This window comes from Passer domesticus, chromosome 2 (assembly GCF_036417665.1).
Source record: "Passer domesticus isolate bPasDom1 chromosome 2, bPasDom1.hap1, whole genome shotgun sequence".
NCBI lineage: Eukaryota > Metazoa > Chordata > Aves > Passeriformes > Passeridae > Passer > Passer domesticus.
Window position 1 is genome coordinate 7022713 of NC_087475.1, and position 9193 is coordinate 7031905.

The 9193-nt window shown below is 45.7% G+C and overlaps 1 long non-coding RNA gene across 2 annotated transcripts; it reads right to left on the reverse strand.

Annotated features, from left to right (window-relative positions):
• Window positions 1–819: 819 nt before the first annotated feature.
• Window positions 820–3781, reverse strand: LOC135293293 (uncharacterized). 2 transcript variants are annotated; one of them, XR_010355388.1, is made up of 3 exons: window positions 2678–3781; window positions 2444–2538; window positions 820–2096 (listed from the first exon to the last, which is right to left on the reverse strand). It is a non-coding gene; the product is annotated as an uncharacterized LOC135293293 (long non-coding RNA). The 2 variants fall into 2 exon arrangements; XR_010355387.1 differs by having other exon boundaries at window positions 820–2538.
• Window positions 3782–9193: the final 5412 nt, after the last annotated feature.

Genomic DNA, 9193 nt, shown 5'->3' on the forward strand with positions numbered 1-9193 from the left:
ATACATTTGAGGCTTCTATAGTTTTATTTTTTGAATTAGATTTCATTTTTAAGCCTTTGGAATAAGAGACAATGTTGTACAACTGTCTGAGGGACTAAAAACGCAAGGAGAAACGGTGTTATTGAAAAGGTGAGCACTGGTGATTTGTGCTGGGATTGGCTTCATGTCCTGGACTCCTGACTGGAAAAGGAGAATGGCTGCTGGCACAGCAGGACTTGCTGATGCAGTTCCTTGGGCTGGTGAGGCAGAGGGGATGCTGCCAGCAGCTCCAGGTACAGCTGGCAGGGTGAGGTGGTGATGGAGTGGCAGCTGTGGTAAAGGACCAAGGTAAGTGCAGCTTTTCTTGCAAATACCTGAAATTTTTTAATGCGCCGGCTCAGACCAGTCTCACCTATGTAAGGGAATGCTCTGTAAAGGTACAGTCAAAAAATGGATGTTGATGGGGTTGGGAATGGAGTGTAACAGGAATATTGGGGTTCTGGGGGTAAAGCCTTCTCTGGGATGACTTCAGAGTTACTGTTGCCCTCTCTGACAAAAAGAAATCCAGGATAAGAAGATTCAGAGGAGAAAGGCTGGTGAGGCCCTGGCTCAGGTTGCCCAGAGAAGCTGTGGATGTTTTTCCCTGGAAGTGTCCAAGGCCAGGTTGGACAGGGTTTGGAGCAACCTGCAAGGGTGGAAGGTGTCCCTGCTTAAGGCAGGGGGGTTGGAACTGGATGATCTTTAAGGTCTCTTCCAGCCTAATTAATTCTATAGTTCCATGATTCTAAAGGAAAAACGTGAAATAAAAGTTTTTGAAGAGCATTTTTTTTTGGGGGGGGGGGGGTGTGGAAATCAGTTTTAAAATGCTGATTAGAAATACTTAAATTAATGAAAGGTTGACCCAGCATTTCTATGGGTTTTATTGTATAGCTGAAGGACTTAAAGGAGGAAAACATGGACCTAGCAGTGGCAAACAGCTTTCCATAATGCCCAGTGGGTCTGTGGAATTAATTTCTGTTGTGTGCTGCTGAGATCAAGGAAGAGCCCTTCATTCAGGGAAAGATGGGCAACATTGCAAGAATCTCATTTATACCTAAAGGTGGGAGAAAAACCATTTTAGGTTTCTCTGGCCATAGTTAATATTGTTTGGTGCAGTTCATGATGAAATTCCAGCTGATCGTGCCTTTTCCCTCTACAGGCCTGTGTAAATTTTTCCCCTCAAGAAGTTATTAGCAGCCACTTTTCAAAGTTGAATGCTAAGATAATGATTGAGGAAGGCATGGCATATATCCCTCTAGTGAACAGCTTTTGAAAGCTTATTAAATAGTGTATTTGGGGAGAGATTGCTAATAAATCATCTATTTGTTTTCAGTTATCTTAATGGGATAATCTGTTTCCTGAAATTATTTATTTTTAGTTAGAGAAGCATTGGGCAGTACATTTTAATTTAAGGTGAGATGCCAGCATGATCTTATTACTGAATTTTAAGAGGCCAGAATTTGGCTAAAATTTTGAAGGCTGTTTCTGCTTCAGCAGCCAGACAGAAAATTAAAATGTTGTAGTTAAAAGATAGAGCTGTCTCCCAGATTCAAGTGCATTTGTCATGAGTGCTTAAGAGGGGGAGAGGCAAACAGTAAAATGCAGGAGTCAGGACTGTAATTCAGTAATTCTGCCTGTGCAGACTCCATAAATTACAGTGAATTCAGTAATGTGAAAAAGCACCAGTAATACCTCCCCCTAACCTTTTGAAAATTGTTGGAAATCTCAAAAATTACACTTTAAAATCAAATTTTTTATGGTATGCACCTCCCTGGGGTCTGTAGGTGATAGTGGAAAAAGATAATGTTCACCCAGACTAGAACAACGCGACATTTTGGAAGGGAGATTGGGCAAAAAAAAAAAAAGTTTTATTCACCCTAGGACTGAGCATGGGCTGGGTGGGTGGTGGAGGAGAACAAGAGTCAAATCTACCGGGGGAAGGAGGTGCCATCCTCCCTTGTTGGACTGGCAGCAGGTCTGGTGCAGTGTGGTGGCATCCCAGCACTGGGACATGTGGGACAGAGCTGGTGTTATCTTGAGGCAGTTTGGGAAGTGAGTCAGCTGACATTCATCAGGACCTGTAAGACCAGAAGCCAATTTTAATGAAGATAATCGTGGGGTGAGTGTGCACAAAACATCTGGTGCTGAACCCTTGCTTGTGCTTGGTCCCACATTGAAGCTTGGAGGCATCTAAATCTTGGAGTGCGGCAGGACGTGGCACAGAGGTGTAAATATGGGATTTTGTGCTCACAGCCTGGGCTGGACACAGCACAGCAAACTCCAGCACAACTGCTGCCAGGCTTGGACTAGGAAATCTTGCTGGATCTAGGCTGAGTCCAACTCATAGCTTGGGTAAACCGGTGCAGTGGTACAAAATTTGCATAGTTCATGGATTCTGCGCTCAGAGGTTTTCTGCCTCACTCACCCTCTCCCCTTTTCACTGTTCCTCAAGCAGGCTGTGTTCCTGCCTTCCTGCTTTTCCGCAGCTCCCAGGAACAGAGCACCACATCATACACTGAGCTGTGAAAAAAGAGGAAATGCAGTGCTTCAAAATGAGGGAAAGTTGGGAATAAATGCCACAGGTCAGCTCAGCTGTGGGACTTCCCAACAGCTCAGCCTCTGGCTTAGCTCAGGGAAGCTGGAGGCCACATTCCATTACCTTTTCCTGGGAAACCTCTTCTTCCTAGATCAGTGCCCTTCCTTCCAAACCATGAGGTGTTTTGGCATGAGATAGCCTTGGTCTCTGCTGCTGACACATTCTGAGGTGTGGATGTATCTCAGTGTTCATGGAGCATGGACAGGAACTTGGGTCTGGTCACCTCAAAGTTTTCTGAAGTAATTTGTGAACAGTTGAATGAGCTGCTTGAGGTGGGAATGCTCCAACAGGAAGAAAGGAAAGCAGGTTACACCCAGGACATTTTGCTGCCCATTTGGTAGGATGCTTACCTGGGCACTGGAATATATTATTATTATGCATTCAGTCCTTGATCAGACCTTTTTGATTTCACCATCAAACCACACAAATTCAAGTCCTGCTAACCCTAATCTGTTAAAAAACCCATTTATGCATGTGCGGACTGTATATTTAAAAAAAAATATTAATAGAGAATGTTAATCCACAAAGGATTGAGTATTGAACTATATTATTCCCATTTAATAAAGATAATTTGAACTTTTGTCACAACAAGAGGCACTCAAACACTTGCTATACATACTCATGGGACCTGGAGAATTAGTACCAATTTATCTAGCATGATTTGTAATTGAACACCTTATTTTCTTGAAGTATTAATGATGAAGTAGAGGTTATTCTGTTTTCTTGTGTGCTTAACAGACACCACACTCATACTGCAGCCAAATTTCAGATTTTTATTTACAGATATTTCAAATCCTCTCCAGTGAGGCAATCAAATGCCTTGATAGTCTACACGTTGCTGAGACAGAAATCTAAGCCAAAATACATCTGAATTAATCTGTAAATGTAAGAAAGCCCTACAGATGTGTGAAAAGAATGCTTGAAAAGCAAGAGTTGCCAAATATTATTTCAAAATCCACATGGGCCAATAAAGAGGAAGAATAAAAATTAACAGCAATCAGGGAGTCTGTATTCTTAATGCTCTTATAACAATGTATAATTGTTAAAAACATTGAGAAAATGCCTTTCTACAATATTTCATTTTTTCTATTTATATGGAATATAAATATATGACATATGAGATCTAGTTTTCAAACTTAAAAGCAGAATTGCATGCTGGCTTCTTTAGATTAGTTTTGAGGCTGCATCTGCAAGTACAGCCAGGCACGTGCTCCAGTGACTCACTGGTTTGTAGGTAGAGGAAACCAGGGAAGGGATGCACAGGTCTTTCTTCTTTTTATGTTTTTACAGGAATCTCTGGTTAGGCTTTGAGACCCTTGGGGAGTCTGCACAGAATCAGGAAAGCAGGGAGTGCTCACGGTGGGGGAGTTAAGGTAGGGCACAAGAAGAGGAATTTGACTGTCAGAACGTGGGTGTCAAGCTGGGTGCCCTGTATCCTGCTCATGTCAATGTTCTGTGGCAAATCTGCCTTTGTGGAAATCACAGACTCACAGAATGGTTTAGAGTGGAGGGAATCTTAAAGACCATCTCATTCCAACCTCCTGCTCTGGGCAGGAACACCTTCCACCAGACCAGGTTGCTCAGAGCTCCATCCAGCCTGGCCTTGGACACTTCCAGGGGTGAGACATCCACAACTTCTCTGGGCAACCTGTGCCAGGGCCTCACCACTTCCCTCACAGGGAAGAATCCTCCTAACCTCTGATCTAAACCTGATCTTGGTCAATTTGAACCATTCCCCCTTGTCCTGCCACTCCATGGCCCTGCAATCAGCCTCAGACTTTTCCATAGGCCTGCTTCAGGGGAAACCTCAATTAGGTCACCCCAAAACCTTCTCTTTTCCAAGCTGAACAATCCCAATTTTTCCTTGGCCTTTTGAACCCCATAGGCAGAGGTTACAGGAGTAGCAGCTCTGCTGGGGAAGGCCTGGGGGTTATGGTGCACCTGGAATTGGAAGGAACCCTGGAGTCACTGCACGGCAGAAAACACAGGCTGAGGCACCTCAGGAGGAGCATGGTCAGCACTTATGGAAATTTCTTACCTGCCTGAGGCCCTGGGAGACCTCACCTGGAATACCATGGCTGCTTTTGGACCCTCCAGTTCAAGGGAGGTACTGAGAAAGAAAAAAGGATCCAGAGAAAAACACCTGGGCTGCTGAGGGGTCTAAAGAATCAGGGCTATCAGGGGGAAGGGAAGGGAAGGGAAGGGAAGGGAAGGGAAGGGAAGGGAAGGGAAGGGAAGGGAAGGGAAGGGAAGGGAAGGGAAGGGAAGGGAAGGGAAGGGAAGGGAAGGGAAGGGAAGGGAAGGGAAGGGAAGGGAAGGGAAGGGAAGGGAAGGGAAGGGAAGGGAAGGGAAGGGAAGGGAAGGGAAGGGAAGGGAAGGGAAGGGAAGGGAAGGGAAGGCTGGGGGTGAATCTGAGGCAGCTACAGCCACCTGAAGGGGAGGCACAAAGGTGATGGAGCCAAACCCTTTCCAACATGGGGCAGCAGACGCAAGAGTTGTGGCTTGGGAAGGTCACACTGGACATTAGGAAAAGGTCTTCCAGCAGGAAGGTGGTGCAGCAGTGGACAGCTCACCCAGGGAAGCTGTGGGTGCTCCCTCCTCAGGAATTTACAGGATTTGGCTGAACAAAGCTGACCTGACACAGCCCTGGTTGCTGCCCAACCATGCTGCTGTGAGCAGAGAACTCCAGTGCTTCCCTCCTAGGAACATCAGGTGTTTTTATCCCACTCGGCCCCTCCATCCTTCTCCTGGGTTTAGCCTTGTGCTCCTTCACATCTGAACATGCAGCAGAAATGCTTTCTGTGGCTGCTCTCTTCTTACTGTTCACACAGAGCAGGAAAAATAGATGCTGAGGTGGTGTAGCACTGCAATTAATTCCAGTTTTTCACTAAAAAAAAGAAAAAAGAAATTTTTTTTTCTCAGTATTGGAAAGATTAGAGACCTGCCAGGTTATTTTTTAGTGATATTAGTTTTGCTTTTAGAAAATTAAGATCCTCTGGTAGCTGACACACAGGAATTCATGTATGTGTGTGGTTTGCTTGGAGCTGTTGCAGCAAATTCTTAAATATGGAACAGCCAGGAAAAAAAAAGCATTTCTTTCTTTTTTTTTCAATAGGCACTCCTACACTAATTTAAAAATAGTAAACTGGGGCAAGGTAAGTATCACAGAGCCTGATGTGAAAAAAATACATTGATAGAAAATAAGGAATAGAATATGTGATGAAGATTGACACTGTAAGTTAAAAAAAAAAAAAAAAAAGATAGAGGAAAAAAATTGCACAGAATAATGGATGATGCAAAGTGATTAGGGAGCACCAAGAGAGAAGGGAATGGGAAGTTGGTGACAGATGAGGCTGATAAGGCAAAGGGCCTAAAGGAATTCCTCGCCCCAGTAATCACAAAGGGAGCAGAAGGCAATATCCCAGGAACTGGGATTTGTTTTCCTCAGGGAAGGAAGGAAAATGTCAAAAGGTTTTACTCTTGCACTGGAGTGGATAATAAGGCAATTAGTACTATTAAAAAGTTCTCTGAGCACCCAGACTGGAGCAATAAATCACATTCTGGGATTGTAAAGGGAGTGGGAGATACTGGAAAGCTTTTGTGGGACACTTGTGATAACTTACTGGAATGGGAATTACTGAGGACTGGTGAGTGTTTAATGAAGTTTGGGCATTTACAGATCTCTAAGCTTGACTGCACTTGACCTCAGGAGAAACTAGACACTGGTGAGTCATGGCTGTGTAGATTTGTAAGTGGCAACATGAATATATTATTGAAAATACACCATTTTAACATATGTGCCATGGGAGAAGTATATAATACAAATTATTTGGAGTCTGCTGCACAAAAGATTTATGCAAATAATCTCTATTAATAGGATTTCTCAGTGCAAATCCTTTCTTGACAATAGGAGAAGAGCAATGGTATGATTATGATTTACTTTTGCAAAGGGTTTCTGACGTTTCTACAATTTGAAATGGTGTTTTTCCCTACATTAGGGATATTAGAGAGGAAGTAACTGGTAACCTTTTGCAAAGCTCTGTAAATATGTAAACTATGCATTTTCTCATCCACAGGCTGAATGAGAAGGGAGAGGAACACAAATCCTTCATATGCTACACTTACCCACACCTTCTTTTGGTCTCCACACCTTTGGATTGCTGGATGCATTTTAGAAAGAAACACAATTCGTTTATAATATGGTTTAATTGCTGCCAATAAAAATAAAATAAAATAAAATAAAATAAAATAAAATAAAATAAAATAAATAAAAATAAAAATAACAGGCAAACATCTCTGCTTGATATTGTGGGCTGGTTGAGTCCTGTGTTGCCCAGAGGAGCAAGATGTTGTTATCCCCACCCATCCCAGGGACTGGAGCTGTGGGGGCTGCCTGTGGTGGGGGTGGCAGGGCATGGACTGACAGCCCAGGCTCATCCTGCTCCCAGCCTGGAGCAGCCTGAGGTGAAAAAGGGATGAAGGAATGAGGGCAGGCAGGAGGAAGTCACTTGCTGCAGAGGGTGTTTCATTTGCCTTCTCCTGCAGCTGCATTCAGTTCCTTCCTTGGGGAGCACTGCAGAGACCTCTGTACACGGGAAAAATAAGGAAATAAGGGAATGGGATGGAAAAATCAGAACCTTTTGAGTGGAGCAGCCTCTGCAGAAAGCGTTTGGATAATCCAGTCCCTCTCCAGCAGGCAGGAGGAATCAGCTGCCAGAAGATGCCAACGAAAGGATGGAAAAGATGCTTCCCAGAGTGCTTCCAGTGCCCAGTACCTCCCTGGCTGGGCTGGCCAGAGGAAACCAGAGAGGCAGGAGCTGTGGGAGCAGCAGCCTGTGCAGAATAACCACCCCTGGGAAAACGAGAGCAGTTCAGGGGCACAAAGATCACCCCATTGCAGCAGCCACCCTGCCCTGACACAGCTCCTGCCTCAGGGGCTTCTCCTGCAGGGCTTGTGCAGGCCCAGCTCCCACAAGTGGGACACAGCCATCCCTGCAGGGGGCTGACAGACCCTCAGAGATCCTGCAGGCCTCCTGTCGTGCTGGGGGACACGAGGGGACCAAAGTGCAGCTGCCCTGCAGAGGCCACAGAGCTGCCAAGGGTGACCTTGACAGGACACCTGGAGCTGGGGCCTGGGGCAGGTGCTGCCCTGCTGCCATCCCACCCAGCTCCCCATGGACACCAGCTCATCCTCCAGCACCCCCCCTGCTCTGCTCAGCACCTGCTGTGCCCCTTTGGATGTCCAAGCTCATCTTTGGTTGAGTTTCAGCACTCAGGAAAATTAAAGGCATGGCTGAATCCAGCTGGAATTAACCTGCTGAGGGCCAGAAAATCTGGTAGGGAGCCAGCTGGTGGCCATGTGTGTGTCCAAGCAGGCACCATCCCCTGGGGTTTGGGCTCTGTGGCCCGCCTGAGTCCTTTCTTCACCTCGAGGTGTCAAGGTTAATTCCTGCTTTTCCACACCATGGAACATGGGCAAGACACAGCCACACCCCTGGTGTTTTGCAGCAGCTTCTCTCCATGTGTGGGACAGAACCACTGAGGCTGGCAGGGACATCAGGAGCTCAGAGTAGATTTCCCTCAAGAGAAAACAGGCATCCCAAAAAAGCTGGTTATGCCTGTGCAGTGGGAGGCAACACCAAAAACATGACCTGATCATCCCTAATTTCTGACCAGTCCCCAAACTGCCTCACCTTTTTTCTGTTGTTGTTATTTTAAAGGATTTAACATGTTTCCCTGCAGATATTTTCCCTCTTGAATTCTTGAGCTCTACCACAAATTGTTCTCATCTTTCCCACCTCAGACTGTAACTGTACCTCTCTAATCTGTGCAGAGATTTCTGGGGGCTTTTTCAGAGGTTACACAGCTGTGCTGTGCCAGAGCTTGGCCTTGGGTCCTTGCCTTGAACACAGGCAGCTGAGCTCCCTGGGGAGGCTGCAGAGACTGGAGTGCTTGTGTTATGGTGTGGGGATTTTGGGAATGACAACCAAGCCTGTAAAACCATGGTTTGCTCCTCAGATCACACAGATGGGCACTGCCCCGACTCTTATTGCCTTGGGGGTGACAAGGCAATGCCCACAGCTGTTACCCATCATTTTTGCTGCTCCTCAGGAGCTATATGACATGCAAAACTGGTGTTTGCTGAGTGAAATTTGAGCACAGGTATTTCTTCAAATTGCTAAAAGTGATACCATTCCTGTGCAACATGTATTATTCTCAATTTTGGGCTGGGTTTCTTCCATCAGGAGACACACACAGTCCCGTTTTCTCCTTGCTTCTTCTTTGATCCCCTTCAGGACAAAGAGCAGTGATGGACTTGATCTCCCCAGAGCCTTTATCTAAACTGGAATGGTGGTGTGAGGCATCCACAGGTGTTGCATGGCTTTTCAAAGCCTGTCAGCCCTTCTCATGGACGAGCAGCAGTGCTGACTGGTTCTGGATGTCAAAGAGGGCTCCTGTTCCTTGAAAAACAGGCTCCGTTCTTCAGAGAAGGCAAAAGGTGTTTTGTGCAAGAAGTTTCTTTCTGAAGAGAGGAGAAGACACACCCAGAGCCAGACACACACAGCTGAAGTGGCAGCT